The 26,264-nt window shown below is 52.0% G+C and overlaps 1 protein-coding gene across 3 annotated transcripts in view; it reads left to right on the forward strand.

The window, feature by feature from the left end:
- The first annotated feature begins 10,407 nt into the window (after positions 1–10,407).
- Positions 10,408–26,264, forward strand: part of PAK4 (p21 (RAC1) activated kinase 4) — a 47,710-nt gene continuing 31,853 nt past the window's right edge. For 2 of the 3 annotated variants that reach the window (XM_061139258.1, XM_061139262.1), the window contains exon 1: positions 10,408–10,561. The gene's annotated coding sequence lies outside the window, so the exon portion shown is untranslated. The remainder of the gene's footprint in view (positions 10,562–26,264) is intronic. The other variant, XM_061139261.1, reaches the window with a different exon arrangement.

Below are 26,264 nucleotides of genomic sequence, written 5' to 3' on the forward strand. Positions count from 1 at the left end.
ACCCCACTCAACCTACCGCCGTCACCTCCCTGTCCTCAGCTCCCACCACTCACCCCTTGCCCACTCTGCTCCAGCCCCGTGCGTGCACGCATACTGAGTCCCATCAGGTGTGTCTGACTCTGCAATGCTATGGGCCATAGCCCGCCAGGCTCCTCTGTCCGTGGGATTCTCCGACAAGAATACTGGAGTGGGTTGCCATGCCCTCCTCCAGTGGATCTCCCTGACCCAGGGATCAAACCCGTGCCTCTTCTGCCTCCTGAATTGGCAGGCGAGTTCTTTACCACTAGTGCCACGTGGGAGGCTGGCCTCAAATATGTCAGGTTACCCTCTCACATTTGCACTGCTTATTCTCCCTGGGAGGCTGCCCCCAGGGATCTGCATGGCTCCATCCCTGCCCTCCTTCAGGTCTCTTCTCTAATCTCACCCTTTCGGTTCCTCTTGGACCATCTTGTCAAAACCAGCATCCTCAGCCCCCTCCTCCCATCCCTTTTCCCTGCTTTCTTTTCTTTCTTTTTTGGCCACACCATGCAACTTGCGAGATCTCAGTTCCCTGACTAGGAACTGAACCCAGGCCACAGCAGTGAAATCCTGGAGTCCTAACCACTAGGCCACCAGAGAACTCTCCATTTTATTTTCCTTCAGAGCACTCGGACATCGTGACCTACTCTATGGACAGATGTTTAATCATTTCTTCTTTTTTTTTAATATCTGTTTATCTATTTTTCTGTTCTGGGTCTTAGTTGTGGTATGTGTATCTAGTTCCCTGACCAGGAATCAAACCCAGGCCTCCTGCATTGGGAGAGCAGTCCTAGCCAGATCACCAAGTAAGACCCTAATCATTTATACTTTACCTCTTCCTTCAGAATGTGAGCTTCCAGGGTGCAGGGTTTTCTGCTGGTTCTGTTCACCCCTGTAGCCCCAGCACCTGATTCACAGTAGTTGCTCGACAAACATTGGTTGAAGGAAGGAAAGCAGGCAGGAAAAATACAGGCAAAATTCTATCATGGCACCTGATGCTGAGCGAGCAGGTGAATGACAGGAATGATAGTGATTTCGGTGAATCAGATAAAGTTGCTCAGCCCTAGGGGCTGCCACGGCTGGGTGTGTAGGAGACAAGGCATGTATGGCTCATTGCAACACCTGTGACATGTGACCCACACAGGAAGTGACAGATTGCAGGCCAGAGACCCTGAGGCTTCAAGGAGGCAAAGCTTGAGCAAGGCTCAAGCTATACAGATGCCTGCCTGGCAGGTGGGGGCAGAGAGGGAGGTGTAGGGAGGTTGAATGGGAAGGGGGCTGTGAGTGCTCCCAAAAAGAGCAGCAGGGCCTGGGAAGCTTCTGGGTTGTCTGGTTGTGGGGGGTGGGGCACTATGGAGAGATTCGAAGGAGGAAGCTGCAGGTCTCTAGATTCAGTCATTGACAAATGTTTTAATTAATAAAGTCCTGCATTGCTTAAATCAGCCAGACATGGTTTCTGTGGATGGCAAGAACCATGTGAGACTTCTCTGGTGGTCCAATAGTAAGGACTCCACACTTCCAATGCAGAGGGTGGGAGTTCAGTCCCTGGGCAGGGAAGTTCCACATGCCACATGGCATAGCCAAAAAAACAAAAACAAGAACAAAACCAAAAAACAACTATGCGCCTACTATGATCACGTGCTAGAGACACAGTGGTGGCCCTTGTGAAGCCTGACTTCTACTGGGGAGAGGGGTGTAGAGAAGAAATCATGAAAATCAAAATGCCATGACAGGATAGTTCCAGATGATGCTCAGCACTGTGAAGAAAATACACTGAAATTAAAGTGTGGGAATGGAATGTGTGCTTTAGATGTGGTGTCCAGGGAAGGCTTCTCTGGAGAGGAGATGTTTGAGCCAAAGGACAGGGAGTCAGTCACAGTAAAGACCTGAAAGAGTGATCCAGGCAGAGGGACCAGCAGGTGCAAAGGCCCTGAGGCAGGACTGAACCTGTGTGTTTGAGAAACAGCCACGAGTTTTATAATAATTAAATTTATTTATTTTTAATGGGAGGATAATTGTTCTACAATATTGTGTTAGTTTCTGCCAAACATCAACATGAATCAGCCATAGGTCTCCTCCCATCACGATGAGTTTTGACAGATGTGTATTCCCAATGAAACTACCAACAAAATCAAGAATCAGAACATTTCTGCACCCCAAAGCATCCCCCATAACTGCAGTTAATGCTTCCCTCTCTCTCTCAGCTTCAGGCAACAACTCATCTGTTCTTTGTCACTGTAGATGAGATTTGCTTTGCCTGGAATGCTCTGAGTGGGATTGTACACAGTTGGCTACAGTCCTGCATCCTTCAATTCAACCAACCATGGGTGGAAAATATCCAGAAAAAATGTCCAGAAAGTTCCAAAAAGCAAACCTTGAATTTGCTGGATCCTGGCAGCTATTTCCATAGCATTTACAACTATTTACATAGTATTTACATTGTATTAGGTACTACAAGTAATCCAGGAATGATTTAAAGTATACATACCAGAGGACTACCCTAGTGGTCCCGTGGCTAAGACTCCACTCTCCCCATGCAGGAGGTCCAGGTTTAAACCCTGGTTGGGGGACTGGATCCCACAGGCCACAACTAAGACACAGCACAGCCTAAATATAGTTTCCCAGATGGCTCAGTGGTAAAGAATCCCCCAGCAATGCCGGAGACACAGTTTCGATCCCTGGGTCAGGAAGATGCCCTGGAGGAGGAAATGGCAAGCCACTCTAGTATTCTTGCCTGGGAAATCCCATGGACAGAGCAGCCTGGTGGGCCTCAGTCCATGGGGTCATAAAGAGTTCTAAATAGAATTTTAAAAATAAGGTATACATACAGGAAAATATATATAGATTATAATGCGAATAGTACACTGTTTTATAAGAGGGACTTGAACATCCACAGATTTGGGGATTTCCAGGGTTCCTGGAATCAATCCCCCACAGATCCAGAGAGAGGACTGTGGTATCTTTTGAGGCTGGCTGTTTTCACCCAGACTAACACATTTGTAGTTCGTCCAAGCTGTCCTCCTTATCACGAATTCCTTTCTTTTCATTGCTGAACCACACAGTACATCTATGTTCTATGGAATGAAGGTACTGCAGCATATTTATCTGTTTACCAGTTGATGGATGTTTGGGATTGTTCCCAGTTCGGGGTGATGATGAAAACTGCTCTGAACATTCCTGCGCAAGTCATTGTGTGAATACATGTTTTCATTTCTCTTGATAAACACCTAGGAGTGGGATCACAGGAACCTGTGTCTTTCACAATCTTTTACGGCTGTCTGGATGCAACCTGTGACATATTTTGTGTTCTACTCAGCATCTTATTTTATGTTTATTATTTAATTGTTCATGGGTTTATTATCTATCTCTAAAGCATTTGTTCTCTGAAAAAGAAGAAAAATGGTTAGGACCCTAGACCCTGCAACAAGGCTGCCTGTGTGACTTTGGAGAAGTTACTTAACTTCTCTGTGCTTCACTTTGCATGCTTGTAGAAAGAAAATAGCAATAGTGCATAGGGTTATTGTGGGGATTAAGTGAAGTAGTATATGTGAAGGGTTTAGCACAGGGCCAGCTATACAGATAATTCTCCATAAGTGTTTTCAGTTATCATTATGCTTGGCACGCAGATGGCAACGAATATATTTACTGAATGAATCTGAGCCGTCTTTAAGAGCATCAGCTTTGAAGTCAGACATCCTGTCTAAAATTCCACCAAAGCTGCTTACAAGTGGTGGAATTTTGTCCCACTTCCTACCCTACCTCCATGTCTCAGTTTTCTAAGTCTGTTAAGAGGGGCTAAGGATCCCATCCTACAGATATGTGGTAAGGATTAGAGAAGATGATAAAGAGTCTACAGGGCATCTGGCATAGAAAGCAGTGAAAAAAACTAGAAGCAACTTAAATGTGCAAGAATAGGGGAACTGTTCAGTACAGTATGATACATCAACAATTAACAAACAATAGTGAGGGACTTCCCTGGTGGTTTAATGGCTAAGAGTCCAAGTTCCCAATGCAGAGGACCCAGGTTCAATCCTTGGCCAAGGAACTAGATTGTCCATGCCACAACTGAGAGTTCACAGGCTCTAACTATAGAGTCCCCATGCCAAAACAAGGGTTGAAGATGCTGCATCCCACACGCAGGTGCAGTCAAATACATAAATAAAAATAAATAGTTAAAATGATGATAAAAAATTCCTTTTATAACCTCAGTGAAAGTTGCTCAGTCATGTGTGACTCTTTGCGACCCCATATAGTCCATGGAATTTTCCAGGCCAGAATACTGGAGTGGATAGCCATTCCCTTCTCCAGGGGATCTTCCCAACCCAGGGATCAAACCCAGGTCTCCCGCATTGAAGGCAGATTCTTTACCAGCTGAGCCACAAGGGAAGCCCAATAAGACTGGAGTGGGTAGCCTATCCCTCTCCAGGGGATCTTCCTGACCCAAAAATTGAGCCGGGGTCTCCCGCATAGCGGGCGGATTCTTTACCAGCTGAGCTACCAGGGAAGCAGCACGGCTTTTAACCTCATGGCTTGTAGTATCTTAGTTCCCCAACCAGGGATTGAACCTGCACCCTTGTCAGTGAAAGCACGGAGTCCTAATGACTCCATAGCCAGGGAATTCCCCCAAAATTCTTTCTAAAATAACACTAAAGACGAATATCTTCACCTATACACCTTTGTGTATACATTTTCCTTTAATAATTCCTAGAAGTAAAATTGCTGTTTGTCGTTGTGTAGTCACTAAGTCGTGTCTGACTCTTTTGTGACCCCGTGGACTGTAGCCCACCAGGCTCCTCTGTCCATGGGATTCTCCCAGCAAGAATACTGGAGTAGGCTGCCATTTCTTTCCCCAGGGGATCTTCCTGACCCAGGGACTGAACCTGAGTCTCCTGCATTGGCAGGCAGGTTCTTTACCACTTGTTAAGCCTCTGGATGAATATTGTCAAAACCTGTCCAGGATCATAGTCCTACATGTGGGCTATGAGAGTGGTTGTTATATTCTCATCAGCATTGATTATAGTATTAAATAAATATTTTTGTGAGAGAACAAAAAAGATCTTTTTAAGAGTCTGATGTCCATTTTTATTAATTTCTTGTTCACCAATTCCGTTTTTCCTTATTGTCTATATTTTCAAATTTTTGTTCACATTCTTTGCTTACTTTTCTGTTGTATATTCACCTTTCTTATTGATTTGTAAATGCTCTTTACATATAAAGGGCAGAAAGCTTTGTTTGCCATCTATATATTGTCACTGATCTTTTTTCCTTTGATGTACTGAAATTTATCACTTTCATGAGGCCAAATCCGCTTTACTCTTCTCTGTTTCGATCTCTTGAAGGGTCACCTCCTCACTAACCCCTCCAGGAGTCCTCTACTGGAAGCTCTCTGGGGTCTGATTTCCCCTCTGAGGACACTGAAGTAGGGGAACCTGATTGCCCATCCTGGGGAAACCCTTGGAGTAGATCCGCCACTGGGCTTGTTCCAGGGCTCTGATTGCTAATGGGATCCCCAACTAAGTTGTAAGAGGGATTCCCCACATATGGGTTCTAGAACCTGACAGTCTTCAGTGTGGACAGGACAACATAGAGGCAAAGGCTGGATATATGTATAACTGAATCAGTTTGCCGTATACCTGAAACTAATACAACATTGTAAACCAATGCTGAGCTCTTCTGCGCTTAGTAGCTCAGTTGTGTCCGGCTCTCTGCAACCCCATGGACTCTAGCCCGACAGACTCCTCTGTCCATGGGGATTCTCCAGGCAAGAATACTAGAGTGGGCTGAAATGCCCTCCTCCAGGGTATCTTCCCAACCCAGGGATCGAACCCAGGTCTCCCCCATGGCAGGTGGATTCTTTACCATCTGAGCCATCAGGGAAGCCCAAACCAACTATAGTCCATTATAAAATAATATTTTTTTAAAAGACAAAGGTTGCACCTGGCCATCCTCCCATCACTGTGACCTAAATAAAGTGCCATCATCTCAGCTACTAGACTTGGTGTTTTTTTTTTTTTTTTGCTTGTAGGATCTTAGTTCCTCAACCAGGGATTAGATCGAACTTGGGCCCCATGCACTAGAAGCACAGAGTCCTAACCATTGAACCGCCAGGGAATTTCCAATACTTGGTATTAAGCATGGAGACCCAGTAAGGCATAAAGATTTCAAAAGAGCAGAAGAACAGGAATGTTTAATGCTGGTGAGGATATTTAAAGAGGTTATTCCCTCTGAGTGCTGGTGGAAATGTTAATTGGATGGAAAACTCAACATTCAAAAAAATTAAGATCATGGCATCCAGTCCCATCATTTCATGAAAAATAGATGAGAAAACAATGGAAACAGTGACAGACTTTATTTTCTTGTGCTCCAAAATCACTGTGGATGGTGACAGCAGCCATAAATTAAAAGACGCTTGCTCCTTGGAAGAAAAGCTATGACAAAGCTAGACAGTGTATTAAAAAGTAGAAACACCACTTTGCCGACAAAGATTCACATAGTCAAAGCTATAATTTTTCCAGTAGTTATGTACAGATGTGAGAGTTGGACCATAAAGAAGGCTGAGCGCCAAAGAATTCAGTTCAGTCACTCAGTCATGTCTGACTCTCTGCAACCCCATGGACTGCAGCATGCCAGGCCTCCCTGTCCATCACCAACTCCCGGAGGTTGCTCAAACTCATGTCCATTGAGTCAGTGATGCCATCCAACCATCTCACCCTCTGTCATTTCCTTCTTCTCCTGCCTTCAATCTTTCCCAGCATCAGGGTCTTTTTCAATGAGTCAGTTGACCAAAGTATTGGAGTTTCAGCTTCAGCATCAGTCCTTCCAACGAATATTCAGGACTGATTTCCTTTAGGATTGACTGGTTGGATCTCCTTGCAGTCCAAGGGACTCTCAAGAGTCTTCTCCAACACTACAGTTCAGAAGCATCAGTTCTTCGGTGCTCAGCTTTCTTTATAGTCTAACTCACATCCATACATGACTACTGGAAAAACCATAGCTTTGATTACACAGAATTTTTTTGGCAAAGTAATGTCTCTGCTTTTTTGAACATGCTGTCTGGGTTGGTCATATCTTTTCTCCCAAGGAGCAAGTGTTTTTTAATTTCATGGCTGCAATCACCATCTGCAGTGATTCTGGGGCCCCCCAAAATAGTATCTCACTGTTTCCATTGTTTCCTTATCTATTTGCCATGAAGTGATGGGACCAGATGCCATGATCTTAGTTTTTTGAATATTGAGTTTTAAGTGAACTTTTTCACTCTCCTCTTTCACTTTCATCAAGAGGACAAAGAATTGATGCTTTCCAATTGTGTGTTGGAGATGACTCTTGAGAATCCCTTGGATAGCAAGGAGATCAAACCAGTCAATCCTAAAGGAAATCAATCCTGAATATTCATTGGAAGGACTGATGTTGAAGCTGAAGCTCCAATACTTTGGCCACCTGATGTGAAGAGACAGCTCATTGAAAAAGACCCTGATGCTGGGAAAGATTGAAGGCAGGAGGAAAAGGAAATGACAGAGGGTGAGATGGTTGGATGGCATTACCGACTCAATGGACATGAAGCTGAGCAAACTCTGGGAGATGGTGAAGGACAGTGAAGCCTGGCATGCTATAGTCCATGGGGTCACAAAGAATTGGACACGCTGAGCGACTGAACTGAACTACAGCACAGCTTGCAATGTGTGTCCCAGGCCATACAGAGGCAGCAGAGGGCAGTTAGTGAGAGCCTTGCCTGGGAGTTAAAGCTGGAGATGAGCCCGGTGTGTGATTTTGAGCAAATGAAGTTACTTCTCTAAGCCTCAGTTTCCTCCTCTGCAAAGCAGATATAATCACAGTCCCTGCTGTTTAAATTACACAGCTTAGCACCGTGCATGGTGCACAGAAATGTTTGAGGCATGGGAACTGCTGCTATTATTATATCTTAAAGATGTACATTTCCTTTGACCCAGCAGATGCATTTGTGCTCATCTATTCAAAGGAAATAATTAGAGATGTGCACAAACGTTTAGCTGCTTGGATTTGGGGTGGGGGGGTATTTATAATAGCAAAATATTTATCACAGTTTAGATGTTCAATGAATGGTTCAAACGAATTAGAGTTCATTGACAGAATGGCATCTTATGCAGCCATTAAAACAAAGAACATTAAAATGTTCTTGAAGAATATTTAATGACATGGAAAGATTCTAGTGGTATTTATAGTCTTGTTTTAAAAAGATACAAAATTATTTATAAATGTGTTTCTGATTCTGTTTTATTTTTTATTTTATCTTTTTTTTTTTTTTTTAAACTGATTCTGTTTTAAAAGGTAGGTGAATGTACAGGGCTTCCCAGGTGGTTCAGTGGTAAAGAATCCACCTGCCAATGTGGGAGATGCAGGAGACAAGGGTTTGATCCCTGAGTCTGGAAGATCCCCTGGAGAAGGAAATGGCAACCCACTCACTCCAGTATTCTTGCCTAGAGAATCCCACGGACAAAGGAGCCTGGCAGGCTACAGTCCGTAGGGTCGCAAAGAGTTGGACGCGACTGAGCAGGCACACTGAAAGTACAGAGAAAAAAAAGAAATTATGCATCATTCATTCACTGCTTTTGCAAATATTAATTAAATGCCTACTCTGTAAGACACTGTGCTGGGGCAAGGGATATGCACTAAACATTTAAGAGTACTTCTGCAGAGGTGGATCTACAACTCATCCAACCATCCATTCAACAAATGGGCATGCACAGTGAACAAAACAAAACTCCACGCTCTCATGGAGAGACATGCCAGCAAGGCAGATGACCAAAAAACAATAACTATGATTGCTAATTCTGTGTATTAGATAGTATGATAGAAGGTGATCTGAGCAACAGAAAATAAAAGCAGACAAGGTAAGGAGTTTAGTAGCATGAGAGAGGAGTGTTTCTTGCATTAGTCAGGGTGGGCTGGAACAGTTCCCCTGATAAGGTGACATTTGAGTAAACCTTGAAGGAGAGAAGGGAGGAAGAAGCCATGAGGGTACCTCTGTTAAGTGTTAATGTGTTAGTTGCTCAGTCCTGTCCAACTCTTTGCTATCCCATGAACTGTAGCCTGCCAGGCTTCTCAGTCCATGGAATTCTCCAGGAAAGAATATTGGAGTGGGTTGCCATTTCCTCCTCCAGGGGATCTTCCTGACCCAGGAATCGAACCCAGGTCTCCCTCATTGCAGGCAGATTCTTTACTGTCTCAGACACCAGGCGATCCCAAATGAATAGGGGATCTTCCCAACCCAGGGATTGAAACCATGTCTCTCATGTCTTCTGCGCTGGCAGGAAGGTTCTTTACCATTGGTGCCACCTGGGAAGCCCCATATGCATTGAGTGCTTACTAAATTCCAGGTACCAGCAAGCACCTTGCATGCATTATCATACTGATTTTCCCCATTTTGAAATGAGGGTACCTGGGGGAAGTCTATTCCAGAAAAAAGGAATAATCAATGTAATGACCTTGAAGTGGGAGAGCACCTGAGTTTTTTGCGGGGAGGGGGAAGGGCAAACCCACTGACTGGGCTTCCCTGGTGGCTCAGACGACAAAGAAACTGCCTGCAGTGTTCGAGACCCGGGTTCGATCGCTGGGTTGGGAAGATCCCCTGGAGAAGGGACTGGCAACCCACTCTATTATTCTTGTTGGAGAATTCCATGGACAGAGAAGCCTCGCAGGCTACATTCTATGGAGCCGCAGAGTCGGACACAACTGAGAGACTAACACACACACAAACTCATTGGCTAGAACCCAGTGAGTGAAATCACAGAAAAAGATGTCCGAGTTTAGTTTATGGGTTTTGTTTTGTTTTGTTTTTAAACAAATGCCTGCTAAAAACAAACAAAAAACTTACCAAAAGGATTTAGATCGAACAGTGTCTTGGTTCAGGGTAAAGTTCTCGGGCTCAGACCGACAGATGTCGTTCAAAACTCATTATTTACTTTCTGTGATCCCCAAGCAGCTAGTTTGCCCCCTCTAAACCTCAATTTATCTGTAAAATGGGCGTTAATATATAATACGGTTGTACTGAGCATTCAGCTAGAAATTTCACTTGGCGGGGTGTCTGACACATAGTACATGCTTCAGAGCCGTTTCTGGCCATCATTACCCACTACTGGCTTCCACTCCCTAATTCCTTTGGGTGGAAGGTGGGATGCAGTTACAAGAGAATAGTCATTTTCCCCTTTAAGAATCCAAGTGGGCTTGGAGCCAGCCTACCCGCACCCTTTCCAAATTTTCCAATCCCGGCTTGGCATTTTCCGCCCGAAGGTCTCCGATTGGACAACATGCACCAATCAGAGGCTGGAGCGGGCGCTGCCAGGCGTCCAGCTCCGCCCCTGAGCCGGCCCTGCCCCCTGCCGGGTCAGCCCCGTTGCTATGGGGACTGGTGGGCGGCGAGGGGGGAAAGCCCCGGATGTTCGTTGGGGATTCAACATGGCGGCGGCAGTGGCCGTGGCGGCGGCGGCGCCAGAGAGCTGAGGGCAGCGGGAGGGCGCCGAGTTCCGGGCCGAGCGGCCAGGCCGCGAGCGACTGCGGTGCCGAGCCGGTAGGATAAGCTGTCTGGCCAGGGGGTTGGTGTGCGCTGGGCAGTGCGGTGGGAGAGCGTTTACGCGAGTAGGGGGCGGGGCCGCTGGGGTCAAAGTTCACTCGTGGAGGGAAGGGTCGCGTCCAGGGGGTCGCGGGTCAAAGCTGAGCGGGAGGGAGTTATAGAGGAGGTCAGAGGTCAAACTAACGAAGGGGGCGTGGCGAGGGGGGCGCAAAATTCAAAGTTTGAAGCGGGAGCTCGTTGGAGGGGCACGGGGTGAATGTCAAAAAGGAGGGGGTCAAAATTAATAATTTGATAGGAGGATGTGCCCACGAGGGTCAGAGGTCACAGCCATGGGGGCCGCGGATTGGAGATTTAAGGCAGCAGCCAGTGAAGCAAATGAATGAGATTTGGCTTGGGGGGCATCTTTATGGGATCAGCGGTGGAACGTGATCAAATTGGAGAAAGATCACAGATGATGGTCCCAAGGGTCAAAAGTTAAAACCCAAATGGGGCATATTGCTGGAGGGGAGGAATAGGACACTCAAGAAAGAGGTCAAGGTGCTTTCTGATGGGGGAGAAGGACCCCCCCCCCCACTCAGATAATGAAAAGAATAGCAAACACCCATAAAGCACTTACTGTGTGTCAGGCCCTGTTCTGAATGCTTTCCATGTATTTAATCCTGACCACAACCCTTTGGGCTTGGTGCCATTATTAAGAGGCTTAGTGTTTTGCCCAGGGCCGCCTAATGAGTTAGTTTTGCAGCTGAGATTTGAACTCTGGAGTGCTGGGCTCAGAGTTCTATGTTCTACTGATTCTGAAATACTCATTATGTTGGTTAATACTTAATGAGTGCTGAGGCTGTACTCAGCACCCTGTGGGCCTAGTCTTACTATAGCACAATGTAGATAGACCCACTTTACAGCCAGGAGAATGAGGCACAGAGAGCTTCTGCTAAGTAATGAAGGAAGATTCCCTGCTGGATCTGAATAATTCCAGAGCTCCGGCCTCCGGTCGCCACACTGTAAACTGCCGGCGGTCTGTTCCTGGAAGCAGGGAGCTGGGCAAGGCTCGGCCACTCCTTGGGCAGGAATAGATTGTCTCTTTGGCCTCCGTGGAAGGGTGTGATCTGGGAGGAGAGGTTCCCCTGGGCCTATGGGAAGCGGTGTTTATGGGTGGCCCAGAGCCCAAGTGAGTCTGGCAGGCTTCTGGCTAGGGAGGGTGTCCTTGGGTGGTACTCTGTACAAAGTTGGGTGTTCTCTGTACTTAAAACCGCAACCTCTCATCATGGTCCTCAGTCGCTCCCACCTCTTTTTCTGCTGCTCTCCCCATCCCTCCGGGAGGTCCAACCACACTAGCCTGTTCGCTGTTCTTCAGCTCTGTAGGCTAATGCCTGTCTCCAGGTCTTTGACCTTCCTGTTCCCTCTGCCTGGAATCCCTTCTCTGCTCTGTACCCTCTCACTCACCAGACGCTCACAGCTTGACCGGGACCACCCTGCCCCCAGACACTCTTTATCTCACTGTTGTTCTCTGCCAGCCCTTCACTCTGTCCTTAACTTATTTATCAGAGCGCAGTTGATCTGCCTCCTGCTAGAAGGTGGGCCCCTCACAGGCAGGAATTTTCCTATGTTCTTTCCCTGAATTCCCCCAGGGTTGGTGGTGATTGAATGTTAGGCATGGTGCTGGGTCTGCAGCAGTGGATGGGACAGCGGGGATCCCCTGGCTCCCAGGGGCCCTCAGTGTCCCTTGGTGGAAGTGGACTGGGACCAGACCCTTAGCCAGTGAGACATGGCTACATCTCGCCCAGGGTAATGTGGCCTGCGAAAACATGCTCGGGGATGAGGAAGATGCCCCAACTCTGGGCCCCAGCCTGGGCCGGAGACTCGGAAAGTCCCCTGGGCAAGCTCTGAAGGATGGGTAGGAAGAATGGGAAAGGCTGTGCCAAGCAGAAAGAGAGGCGTGAGTGGAGGTCAGGGGTGCAGAATTGGGGGCTTGTAGGCAGCATGGCGCCTGAGTGAGACCCCGAGGGTTCCCGGCTCGGAGCGGGGCTGGCAGTGAAGCAGGGCTGGCAGTGAAGCAGAGGTGGGTGAGTGGCCGCCCCGTGTGTGTGGAGCTCCCAGGCAGTCCTGGGGAGCAGTTCAGAGAGGGGATGCTGGGACAAGGCTGCCTGGCTCACACCCAGCTGCATCACTCACAGGCTGTGTGATCATGGGCAAGTCGCTTAACTTTTCTGGGCCTCAATTTCCCCCTGTGCAAAATGGGCATAATGATAGTGGCGACCTCAGACCTGCTGTGAGGATGTGGCACGTAAAGAGCCTGGCCCAAGGCCTGGCACATGGTAGGTGTTGTGTCAGCACTAGTCTTCAGGCTATTGCTGCTACTGCTGCCTGGGGAGGGCCTCAGAGGTGGTGGTCAGGCCCTCTCCACCTGCCTCCTGGCTTGCTCTGGCAGGGTCACCGGGTGGGCACGTGGCCAGGGAGCCCTACCAGTCCTTGCAGTGGCATTTCTCGCGTCATCTCAGGGCTCCGCACAGATAAAGGGGGGCTTTGGCGCTGGACACCCACATTTGGGCTCCCTCCCCGTCATGTACCAGCCATGGGACCTTGGGCAAGTGATGTCTTGTTTGCCAGTTGTTCCTATGATACATTTTAGACTAGTGGGAAAAGTAGAGCTTCAATATAGCAAAACACCCACGCTTCCAGTGTCCAGCCTGGGACCGTGGATACAGTTACAACGCCCCTGTTCTCTGCCCCGCCTTCCCGATGGTAGCCACGGGGCTGGATTTGGCGTCCAGCCTTCCATCGCAGGTTTTCCTACTGTTACTACCCTCAGAGGGATTTGCAAACGACAGAGTAATAGCTCTCAACCCTGGCTCCACGCTGCAGTCACTTGGAGAGCTTTCCAGAATGCTGCTGCCCCAGCCCCCTGCCCCCTCCCAGACTCTGGCCTGGGTGCCCTTGGTCTGGGGTGGGGCTAGCCTCAGCACGTGGTTGTAATGGCCGGCCGGGGTTGTCCACTGTTTCACAGGTCGTTATAAATGGCACCACGGGAAACAGCCTGCTGCTGCGTCTCTGCGTCAGTGTGGCTGTTTCTCCGTGTGGACGAGTGTGGATCTAGAGCAGGTTGTTCATTTCCCCTTTGTGTGTTTCTTTTTGTGATGGTGCCGCACCAGAGTTACCCATTCACGTTTTGGTGGCTGTTCAGGAACAAACAGTGCTGCCATGAACATTCTAGAGCGTGTTTCCTTGTGTACTGCAGCCAGAGTCTCTCTTGGGCATATGCCTCACAGTGGAAATGCTGGACCTTCCAAATTACTCTGTTCAGCATTTGTACCAGCGTGCTTCCCAGCAGTGCCTGATGGTTCCCTCAGCTCCGTGCTGCTTCGGGCAAGCTTGCAGTCCTGGCTGAAACAGCTTACTCAGCCGTGAGGTGGTGGGTTTTACGCCACCTGCACCCCTTCCCCAGTCTGGTTGCAAACAGGGGTGCAGTTCATGTGATGAGCTTAGCTGGGGTCTGACACCTGTTGAACCCCCACACCCAGAGGAGAAGGCAGGCCGGGGAAGGCTTTGACCTGTGCCCTCCAGGGCATCCAGGACAGTGGCTATAACTTTGACCCACCTCTCCTAGGGTATCATCTCCCAGGCTGGCCTTTGGAAAGGGAAACATACTGACTTAAACCTCCTCAGGAAGGAGGCAAAGGGAAAGGAAGTGCCACTCAGAAGGGGATGAGCAAAACCTGGTTACACTGCTCATCGGTCCCCGTGTCTAAGCCCTGCCCTCAGGGGTCACAGGATCGTGAAGGGGACAGACCTGGCTCCAGACGGTAGCGTCCCAGAGAGGTCAGGCTGGGTAGGGATGCTCAAGCAGAATGGTCAGGGCTGGGACGAGGTAGGGGCTGAGGGAACCCGGAGGCGGCTCCTCACTCCACCTAGGAGCCAGCAAGGGCTTTCTGGAGAAGGGAGACGTCTGACTGATGAGAGGAAGCCAGGCCCAGGAAGAGCTGGGAAGAACAGAGCAGGTAGGGGTACGGACAGTGCGAAGGGCCCGCGGTCCAAAGATGGGATGTTCGGGTCCCACCAGAGGGGCCAGTGGGCAGAGTCAGCAGCGAGGCCAAGGACATGGGGAGGTCTGGCAGATGGGATACAGCAGGGGTCGACGGGCTGAGACAAGGAGTGTGGATTTCTTTCTGTGTGTGATGGGAGTCATCACAGGGCTTTAAGCAACATCTGCGTTCCCTTTTATAAAGATCGCTCAGGCTGCCATGTGGGGAACAGATCAGTGAGGGCGGGCGGGGGAGAGGGATAGTCCATGCCGGGGAGGGTGGGTAGCAAGAGGCTGGTGGAGATGGAGAAGGGTCCTGAGTGCTGGCCAAGGTTTCGAGTCCTTTACCCGTATGAACCCATTTGATCTTCACAACAACCTACAGGTAGGTACCGCTGTGTGTGGGTGTATTTGCTCAGTCATGTCCGTGCAGTCCCGTGGACTGTAACCGGCCAGGTTCCTCTTTCCGTGGAATTCCCCAGGCAAGAATGGGAGTGGGTTGCCATTTCCTCCTCCAGGGGATCTTCCCAACCCAGTGATCAAACCCATGTCTCTTCATCTCTTGCGTTGGCAGGCAGGTTCTTTACCACTGTGCCACGTGGGAAGCCCCATAGGGGCTGTAAATGTAAACCCCATTTACAGATGAGAGAATTGAGCCCCAGAGAGGTGTGTGACCTGGCTGGGGACACAAGCAGGCAGGTGGCAGAGGCAGGCCTTGAACTCCAGGCCTCCGAGCTCCAGAGTCACTGCTTGTTTTCACAATGGCCCTGCAGTGATCTGGAAGTGGTCTTGATAAGGGCAGGCTACTTCCTGTTCTTAACCCAGGTTCCTGTTTGGACAGAAACTCTTCAGGGGGCAGCCTGGGTAGTTTCTGAGCCCTGGGTCCGAGCCTCCCTCAGGACCTCCCACAGCTCCTTCCCCTTCTGGTCCACTGCGTCACCCCTCCTTGTCCTGCTGGCTCCCAGTGAGCCAGACTTCCTGGCCAGACACCGGTCGGGGTGTCCCCAGCAGCTGTTTCTCCCATCACCCCAGCCAGGCGGCCACAGATGCTGCCAGCAGGAAGCGGTCTCCTTCCAAGTCATGGCCAGGGAAATGGGACCTTTCCCAGCCCAGCCACCCATCCGGGGCTGGGGCTTATTGTCTCACAGCTGCCCTGGCCCACAGGAAGGTTGAGGGGGAGGCAAGGAGGGTCAGAAGGGGAGCTTTCCCAGGTCCCGGGGGAGCCAGCTACGGCAGATGTATCAGAAGCCACCACTCACCACTGCTGGTGTCACAGGGCCCTCTGGTCCCAGCCTGCCCTTCCCCAGGGTGCCAGGTGCTCTGCTGGTGCCGGGTGCTGCATCCTCGGAGCAGTGGCAGCTTCCCTGCCAGGGCCACACATTCCAGGCATCTCACAGCCCCACCCCCTAGCGGGGACCCCTGGGGAAAAGGCAGGGCTGCCCTGGGCGTCTCCTCCCTCACATGGTGCTCATGCTGTTGCTTCAGTCATGTCTGACTCTTTGAGGTTGCATGGACTGTAGGGATTCTCCAGGCAAGAATACTGGAGTGGGTTGCCATTTCCTTCTCCAGGAGAATCTTCCTGACCCAGGGATGAACCCACATCTCTTGCATCTCCTGCATTGCAAGCGGGTTCTTTACAGCTGAGCCACTGGGGAAGCCCTCCTCAGCTGTTCAATGAGCTATTGGGAGGGTTGGAGGAGATTGATATCAGTGTGCCTGCATGTTGCCTGGCTCACAGTAAGCTCGTCGGATGTGCCCCTTTCTGGGCTGCAGCCTCCTCTTCACCTGCTCCCAGCCCCTCAGGACACTGCATGAGCCCCCAGCTCCCAAGTGCTAAGAGCTAGATGTGTCCTTTATAAGCATCTCGCAGCAGCTCAGCCCGGAGCCCTGAGGAAGGGGTGTTATTAACCTCATTTCTCTTTTCCTGCATTTCAATTTTAAGAAGGCCCATTTTTGCCCCAGCAGCATGTATAATCTGTTCACAGTTGAGAAACCGCACACAGTACAGAAGGGTGTGCAGCCGTAGGTCTCTTCCCCACCCCGGTGGTCGGCCCCTTCCCAGAGACAGTCTTGTTCCGGTTTCTCTTCTTTCTTGGACATTTGTTCCTGCACGTGTTCTCTCCCACTTTTGTTTTGCTCACATGGAGCTGACTTTTCACGTTTGTATTCTGTCCTGCTCCTTGCACTTTTCACTCTTAAGTCCTGTGTCAGGAGGTCAGGGGCGTCCTTGCACTGTGTACGGCTGGGGCAGGTTCCATGGTGTGATGTCTTCCTGCACATGCGTGTGGGCTGTGCACACCTCTGGAGGTGCTCGGGGTCTGAGACGTGTGCCCGGTAGCCCTGCGGTCGTGTCCCGGTCTGCCAAGAGCCCGTGCCTGTGCGCACCCCCACCCCCAGTGTCCAGAGGCGCCAGGGTCTGTCTCCTCCCATGCTCACCCTGCAGACGGGTGTCAGCAGATGTTTTGACCTCGGCCAGTCAGACAGGTACCAAATGGTCCTTACTGTGGTTCTGATTTTAACATGAGCAAAGGGGAGCATCTTTATTGAAAGCCATTTGGACTTCCTTTCCTGTCTATGTGTGATATTTTGCTTTCCCGAAAAAGAAGAAATGGAGGCATAGGCTAGACAACCTACAGCATATGAGAGGCAAATGTGGGACTCAAACCCAGGCCTGCCCTCCCCAGCCTGGAGCGCTTAACCTGTCTGATGTAGTGGAGATTGAGGGCACAGACTCTGGAACCAAGTTCGCCTCTCTTGGCTGTATGATCCCAACAAGTCACTTCACCTCTCTGTGCCTCCGTGTCCTCATCTGTAAAATGGGGATGATAACGATACCTCCTTTATGGGCTTGTTCTGAAGGTATAGATGCCTACACATCTGGCAGGATGCATAGTCAATGTTCAAAGACTTAGCTGCTAGTGTTAGTCCTCATAGTATTTCTCTATGTTGCTGGTATTAGCAGGTACTATTCTACGTGTTTTGAGTAAATGAACTTATCCCTTTCTCCTAGCAACTCCAAGATTAGATATTTGGCCGGGGGGGGGGGGGGGGGGGGGCGGGGGGGGCGGGGCAGGGGTTGTGGTTGTTGTTTGTTTTGGCTGTGCTGAGTGGCATGTGGGATCTTAAATTCGGTGACCTGGAGCCGAGCTTGCACCCCCTGCAGTGGAAACTCGGAGTCTTAACCACTGGGTCACCAGGGAAGTCCTCGGTGTACATGTTCTTGAGTGCAGTGAGTGAAAGTCACTCAATCACGTCTGACTCTTTATGACCCCATGGACTATACAGTCTATGGAATTCTCCAGGCCAGAATACTGGAGTGGGTAGCCTTTCCCTTCTTCAGGGGATCTTCCCAAGCCAGGGATCCAAACCAGGTCTCCTGCATTGCAGGCGGATTCTTTACCAGCTGAGCCACAAGAGAAGCCTAAGAAGACTGGAGTGGGTAGCCTATCCCTTCTCCAGTGGATCTTCGCGACCCAGGTTGCAGACAGATTCTTTACCAACTGAGTTATCAGGAAAACCCTGTGTTCTTCTCTCCCTTTTAAAAGGGGGAAATTGAGATCCCAGGAGACCAGCCTGGTGTCAGAGTCAGCAGGGCTGGGGTTTGGCCCGGGCTCCTAACCGCTGGGGGATTAGAAGGCTGTCCCGCCCGCCCGTCTGCCCCGCCCCCACTCAGGGCTGGCTGCGGCGGAGCTCGGAGGGCACACCTTGGCAGGTGGGGGCGCTAGGCAGGGGCCCCACGGAGAGAGCCTCCCTCCCCCGCCCCCTGCTCCCCTCCGCCAGCCCCAGCCCGGCCCTGGAAACTCCTGATAAAGCGGCATTGTGTGGCAGTTTCGGGCTGGCTTCCCCCAGCGGGTTTCAGCCACTCCCACCCTACGGGAAGCGGCCTGGGCCGCCTCCGCTCCCCCCGCCCCTCCTCACAGCGCTGGGAATGGGGAGGAAGGAGGACCGCGAGAGGGCCGGGCTCCCGCCGTCCCCAGGTGAGGCCCCCCCCCATCGAGCCCTCAGCGCGCGCGCTCTCTTTCTGGTGCTTGCTTTCTCCCTAGGGACCCCTCCCCTGCTGCGCCCAGCGCCTCCACAGCCCCCTTCTCCCTCCTCCAGCCTTCAGTAGAAGCCTGGCCCCAGGTCGCTGTGTGTATGTGTTTTAGGTACCTTAATAATGCCACCTCTTTTTCCACCTTTAATAATTGTGAAGCTTAACATACTTACAGAGAAGTGCATCAGCGCACGTCAGTCTAACAGGTAATTACAGGGGGAGCAGCATTTCCCCACACCTGGGCGGAGGCTGAGAACACCTCCCCCAGGGCCCCCCTGTTGACCACAACCCCAGTAGCGGCCATCTCCCTGACTTTGGGGGTCACTGGCTCCCTGCTTGTCTGGCGGTCTCATCAGGTGTGCCTCCCGAGTCCTAGCCTGCCCCCTTGCCTGCTCGGGCCCTTCAGGTGAACGGACTCCTCCAGCACGCCCTCATCTGGTCTCCCTCATCCTGAGTCTGTGAGGCCCATGGCTGTGGTCTGTGGTCGCGGGTGTGGGTGGTCTGTTGGCTGTGCGGTGCTCTAACTAACTTACTGCTCTGCTCCCACTGCCCCGCTGTCCACGTGCTCTTTAACATGTCTGCCAGGGTGCCTGTGCCCACACTTCCCCAGGGGTCACGTCCAGGGTGCAGTGCTTGAGGGCGGGGGGGGGTTGTGTCTCGGCACCTTTAGCAGACCCCGCCACGCAGCTGTCCCAAGCGGGGGTAACCGCGCCCGCGCTGCACAGCCTCCCTCCCCAACACGGGGCCTGTCAGACTCTGTAATTGACCTTGGAACATTTTATATTCTCATCTCCTGCAGAAGCTTCTTATCGCCAAGATGAGTCCTCTTGTCCTTTTCTCCTCCCCGGGGTTCCTGTCCATGCTGGCTCTTACCCATCCCACCTCTTGTGCTCGCCTCTGGATTCTTGAGACCCACAGTGAACACAACAGGCTCCCTCACTGGGCTCGGTCTGGCAGGGGACTCTGTATGGACCAAGAGAGACGTGGAAAATAGACCAGACTCCAGGCCCCATCTTCTGCCAGCGGCCCTGCCTCGTTCACGGGCGCCCCATCCACCCTCCTGGTCGGGCTAGGAATCTGATGTCATCCTGACTCCTCTTGGCCTCTTCTTCCACATCCAGGATGTCCAGAAAGCCTGCTCGTCTACCTTCAGGTTAGAACCTGGGGCCTCCCAGTCTTTGTCGTCACCCCATAGTTCCAACCACCCTCAACTCCAGCCTCAACCGTGGGGGCAGCCAGAGGGAGCCCGGGTCAGATCCCGTCCCTGTCCTGCGGGGAACCCCTTCCCTGGCTTCATCTCTTTTGGGGAGCAGCCTTTGAGGTCCCACAAGATCCTGGCCCAGCTTCGCTGCTCGCCTTCACGCGTCTCCTGCTGCCCTGTCGCTGGAACATCCAGGCCGAGTCCCGCCGCAGGCTCTCTGTTCGGCGCCCCCCAGGTCTGCGGGAGCCTTGTCACTCTCTCCCCTCCTCCCCTGCTTGGTTTCCCTGGTCCACTCACCGTCCCTGCTGTTCCAGTGTGACTGCGCGTGTTGGGTGGTGTCCTCCTCACCCACCCACCCCCGTGACTTAGCTTCACGGTGGGGGTACGGGGCAGGGCCAGGCATGCGGCTTACTGTGTCCCTTGCTGTATCCTCAGGGCTTGACTTTTACTAGTCGCTCCCTAAGCACTGGTGGGCTGAATGAACGAATGAGAGGTTGTAACAAGTGGAGTATGTCGTTGCCAGGGTGTATGTTGGGCAGGGGGTAGTTCCCCCCAGGTGAGGATTACAGAGCAGGCTTTCCTGAGGAGGAATTGCCACTTGGAGGATGAACTCAGGGAGGTGGAGGGTCATGGGTTCGAGGCTGAGGGAGCTGCCTGTGCAGACAGACGTCCTAGGCGGGAGAGCGCGAGGCACCTTTGAGGAACTGAAAGAAAACTGGCGTTTGGTTCTGTCTACTCTGGAATTGAATCTTGACAGCCGCTTGGGCCTCTCAGTGTCCCAGTTTCTTCCTCTCTAGAACCGAGGCTCCTCTGGGTGTCCCAGGGCATCTCTGAGGTTCTGCTCCTAACATTATCCTCGGGCCTGGCAGAGAAATAGGAATGTGATTGGTTTATTATCTTTTTTCCAACAAATACTCAGGAGTGCATGGCTCTTTGTGCCTCCAGGGACACTGTGCTGATAAACAAACCCAGTTGCTACCCAGTTGGAGCCTGTCTCTTGGACTCTCAGCCTTCTGGCCACACCCCTGACACATCCCAACTGCAGCTCGGAGGCAGGAGAAGGCCTGAAATGACCTTGAGCCTGGGGAGTCCTTATTCCTGAGGCTGATTAATAGGGAGAACTGATTGAGGGCTCGCACGTGCCAGGCCCAGGGCCTGTACAGAACTCCCACGCTGCTTCTCCTCAGTCCTTCCTGGAAGGATTCGACCCATTTCAGAGATGAGGGAGGTGAGGGAGGTGAGGGCGGCGCCAGTGGTGAGTGCTGGGCCCATCCTGCCCACTGGTGCCGAGCTGACGTGGTGGTGTCTCCTCCCGGGGCCAGGGCAGCCTTTGCTGTGCTCTGTGAACATCTGAGTGCGCATCTGGAGCGCCCCTCTGTGAAGGGCCCATTCCAGCCACTTGCCTCTTTCTCCTCCAGGCTGTCTGCATTTTCATTTTGAACTTCTGTGAGTTAAGTCTTAATTAAAGAGTCTGGACGAGAACCTGTGTTTCTAAGCTGGTCCTCCTTACCTTCTCTTCTTTCGTGGCCTGTCTTTTCACTTTCTTTAAATTGTGTCTTTTGATGAAGCTTTTACTTTTACTGTAGTCAGATTTATCACCTACTTCCTTTATAGTTTTATAGTTCTACTTTTCACATTTAGTCTCTCATTGTTCTGGAATTTGTGTGTGTGTGCACACACGCGTGTGTGTGGTGTGAGGTAGTCACCCAGTTTCACATTTTCCACCTGGATCCCCATATACCATTATGACAACAGGCTGTAGCTTCTCCTCTGCCACCTGGGTCATAGATTCATGTCTCTGTTTCTGGGTGCTCTCCTTCTTTCTTGTACACAGTTTGTCTATTCCTGCATCAATACCCCGATATCCTAATTCGTATAGTTGTCTTTTTTCTTAATATTTTCATTTAAATGGGCACGCCAGGTCTTAGTTGTGGCGCAAGAGATCTTCAGTCTCTGTAGCAGCAGGCAGGATCTTCAGTTGGGCCCCCTGCATTGGGAGAGCGGAGTCCTAGCTACTGGACCACCAAGCAAGTCTCAATAGTTGATAATAAGTCTTGATGGCATGGAGAGCAAGCCCTCCCACGCACGCATCCTTCTTCCCAAGTGTCTCGGCTATTTGACTTTTTGTAACGCCACTTAGATGTGAGACAAGCCTCATGCCCCACAAACAGACATGACGTTGAGTCTCCCAGTCCATGAACGTGGTCTGTCTCTCAATTTATTTAGGTCTCCTCTGATTTCTCTCAGCAGAGGGTCACACTTCTCCAGCTGGGCCTTGCCCACCTCTTGCTGGGTTTATTCCAGGCACTTGGTGACGTGGCAGGGGGGAGCCCGTGGCCGCCGGCATCTTGCTCCCGGGGCTCAGCCTGGCTGGGTGAGGCCCTCAGAGCAGAGGCAGGAGCCTGGCTCCCCCGTGCTCTGCTTCCTCCCAGGCACCGCCCCTGGGCCCTGGCAGAGGGCGGGCAGCCTGCCCGGAGAGGAGGTTGTAATTTTCCTGAATGCTTTCAAGGGCTAATTAAAGGTTTTCCTTGACTAATCAGCTTACAGTTTAATTATCAGGAAACAGGCTCAGGGATGCAGGAAGCAGCTCGCTGGGGTCTCCTCACAGCATGGCTAGAGGGAGCCAGGGCCGGGCCCCTACCCCCGGGGCGGTGGCGGGATATGGGGATAGCTGAGGGCCCCCGGAGGCCGGCCGCGGTTCTCCAGTCCTGCGAGGGAACCAGGTGCAGGGCAGCCGATGCCTATGGTTGAGGTCTGAGTGCGTCCCTTCCCGGCTCTAGACCCTTCCGTGGTCCCCACTGCTGGGCACAGTCCCGCCTCTGGGGGGCTAGGCCCTGACCCCCTCTGCGTGCCTCCTGCGCTTCAGCCTGGCTGGTCTGTCTTTACTTCTCTCACCTCAGTTCTCCTTTGGGTCTCAGCCTGAAGGTCACCACCTCTGGGCAGCCTTCTCAGGCCACTCCTGCGTCCAGAGCAGGTGATAAACTCTGCCGCCACATGCCGCTGTCAGCATCACTCACCCCACCACCGATAAGGGCTCCACGCCTGGGCTGCGCCCTGTGGTCCAGCATCGGGGTCACCGGGGACCCAAGAGGAGAAGGGGGCTCAGGACGGGCGCCCAGAGGAGAGGGCTGGGAGCGGGCTTCAGGCCAGGAGGACCGAGTGGCTGCCAAGGCCTTGGGGGGGCAGGGGGCGGTTGACAGCCTGGCCAGTGACCTGGCCAAGGATGGGCTCTTGGCAGTTTGCGAAGGGGGAGGGGACCTGGGGATGGCCGTGCCAGGCCTGGCTTCATTCCTCGCATTCCTCAGCCGGCCCCAGACTCCCGGTGGGCAAGGTGGGGGAGGGTGGGCAGGCAGAGAGGGGCCTCCTGGGCGGCGTGCCCTGCCCCTCCCCCTCCTCCTCCTTTCCGCCCCTACCCCGCCCCCCATCAGTCTGTCTCACTTTATACCACCCCCTTGAGGACTCAGTCCTGGAACTCTGTGTCCAGGCTCCCCCCCGCCCTCACCTCATGGTCGTTAGGGTTAGCTGGTACAGGTGTGCATCACCAACTCAGTGGACGTGAGTCTGCGCCAGCTCCCCGAGATGCTGAAGGACAGGGAGGCCTGGCGCGCTGCAGTCCACGGGGCGCAAAGAGTCGGACAGCACTGAGCGACTGAACAGCAAAAGGTCAGACCACTTGAATCTGAATCTCTGGCTGTGGGGCCTGAGCATTGGGTTTTGTGTTTTTTGGTGTTTTTTTTTTTAAGTTCCCTGGGCGACTGTAGTGTGATTCTGAACCGAGATGAGAGCCACTGGCTTACAGAAACAGTAGAAATCACGTATTAGCTTTCACAGTGTTTGGACACTTTTCTAGGCTTCTGACGTGGCGTGATTAAGTCATGTCACCCCCACAGCCTCACTACAAGAAGATGTGACTGTTATTCCCACGTTACTGACAGGGGAGCTGAGGCCCGGAGGAGGCGTCGGGGCCTCTTCATCCCTGGACCCGCCAGCCCCTGTCTGGGCAGCTGACTGTCCCCACCCCCTCCTGTCTTTCTCTCCCCGAGTCTCTGCCTGTCTCTCCTCTCCTCTCCCTCACTTTCTGCTCCCCCGACTCCCCTGCAGAGGCTTGCCTGGCTTCCCTGTTTGCAGGCAGGATCCTGCCGAAGCCACAGAGGGGAGATGGTTTCTGCAGACCCAGGACGAGAGGGGTGCTGGTATCCCCGCACGCCAGCCTCCCTGGCTGCTCATGGCACCTGGAGGGGGAGGGGGTGGGGGGCAGGGCATGCATCCCCCTGCTTGGGGGGGGCCCTACAACCTTGCAGGGAGGAGCGCCCAGGCTGGTGGACCCCCCAAATCCTGTGAGCCCCCAAATCTGATGTCATCCATTGCCAGTTACCATTTCAGGCTCCCATGGAGTGGCTGATGGTTTAATTTCAGGAAAGGTTTGTGCTCAGATGTGACTGTTGCAGCGCAGGAGCCATTATGATTCATTCGATGGGAGTGAGGGGAGCTGAGAGTCCAGGAGCCCCCGTGCGCCCCTGCTCCCCAAGGGCTCCCTGGACTCCTCTCCCCCACCCCCTCCGGGCAAGGAATGGGCATCCAGCTCCCCTGCTGGCCTCACCCAGCTCCCCCAGCCTCCTCTGTGACCTGGGGCCAGGCCCTGAGCCCCAGGTGTCTCTGCACTGGTTCCCGTCTAGAGCGACTCTCAGCCCAGGTCTGCCATCATCATGTCATTATAGTTACTACTGCCGCGATGTCTGTTACAGTTATTAGAGGCCGGATATGTGTTTGGATTTAGTAATTAAGGTTCACAGGGTGAACGACCCATGAATTCTTCACTGTTCTGACTAGGTCATATTCCCTTTTGCAAAACGTTTAAAACCTCTGTATGATGGAAGTGGCCACACGTTCTTCTGAACAATGGCCTGCCGCCCTCCTCACGGCCCCCGCCCCAGCTTCAGCAGTTATCTGTCACCACGGGGCTTTTTCGTCTGTACCCCACCCCCACCTCCCTGATTCTTTGGAGGCAGTTCTTTTTTTTTTTTTTTTTTTGAGGCAGTTCTTAAACATCGTATACTGCAACCATAAATATCTCAGATTTTTTGCATATAAGAGATAAGGAGTCTTTAAACACACACACACACACACACGTGATACCATGGTCACAGGAGAAAAAGAACCAATACTTTCTTAATAGCCTCGCATTTCCCCAACTGTCTCGCCATCGTTTTTTCCAATGTGTGTGTTTGACTTGGCATCTGGACAAGGTCTGCTCTGCGTTTGGTCGACAGGCCCCTGAAGTCTGCTGTCGTCTGTAGGCGCTTTCCTGTGCCCGCTGATTGGGTCATTGATCTGTCAAAAACCCTGATCCTCTGTCCTCTGGAGTTTCCCATGGTCCGGATCTCACCGAGGCATCCTCATGGTGTCATTTCACGTGTTCATCTGTCCCTTGTGCTTCCTGTATGTTGGGCCTTAGGTTTAGAGGCGCGATTGGATTCTGGTTCCGCCACTTCATAGATGGTGCTCTGTAGGAACATCAGGCCAACCTTCATGTCTGGGTGACTATTTTAAAGTAATTTCTTTCTTTTTTTTTTTGCAAGTGAGTGGATTGAAATGGAAATTCTTAAGTCGCTCTTAGTAAGGCTGGTACGCAGTACAGCAGAACGGGGCAGGAGGGAACCGAAGGTCTGAGGTTCAGAACGACTGGGGTCTGGGAGCAAAGGGCTGTGTGTGAGCCCCTGGCTTCCAGTGAGCCTTCTTCACGAACCGTAGCTGTGGGCTCCTGCTCTTCTGGGACCAGAGGCCCCCAGCTGAGAGCTATCCCTCACCCCCACCCTCATTCTTCACCCTCCCCTGATGCTTATCTTTAGGGGCTCCTGCCCCAACTCTGCCCTTGGCCAGCTGGGCCCCCTGGGAAGCTTTCCCATCCCCCCACCTGCTTGGGGCAGGGCAACTGCACCTCCGGGAGGGCTGTGGTCAGGAGGCCTGGACTCCAGAAGCGGCTGTTCTTCTGCATTTAGTGTAGACTCTCTCTGACCTCAGCCACGCCACTCTCCCCTCACACCCTCCCTCCCTTCCTGCCACACAGGCCTCCTGGGCCAGCCTCAGGCATTCTGGAACATGCCAAACAGGCTTCAGTCCTCAGGCCTTTGCAGTTGTGGTTCCGTCTACCCTGAAAGCATTTCCCTAGGTTCCCCACGTGGCTCCCTCACTTCCCCTGCTCCTGCTCAGGGACACCCACCCCCCTAGACACCCTGTCCCCCACACATACACCATGTTCTGTCCCCTCTCCCTCATGTCATGTACTTTTTTGTTTACTTTTATGTTATCTTATCTCCCTCACTCACTAGCATGTCATCTCCGGGAAGAAGGGACTGTCTTTTTCACTGTGTCCCCAGTTCCTAACACAATGCCTGGCATAGAATTGTTGAGTGCGTGACCGAACGAGAGCGTAAACATGGTTAAGTGA

This window comes from Dama dama, chromosome 4 (genome assembly GCF_033118175.1).
Source record: "Dama dama isolate Ldn47 chromosome 4, ASM3311817v1, whole genome shotgun sequence".
In the NCBI taxonomy this organism is placed as follows: domain Eukaryota; kingdom Metazoa; phylum Chordata; class Mammalia; order Artiodactyla; family Cervidae; genus Dama; species Dama dama.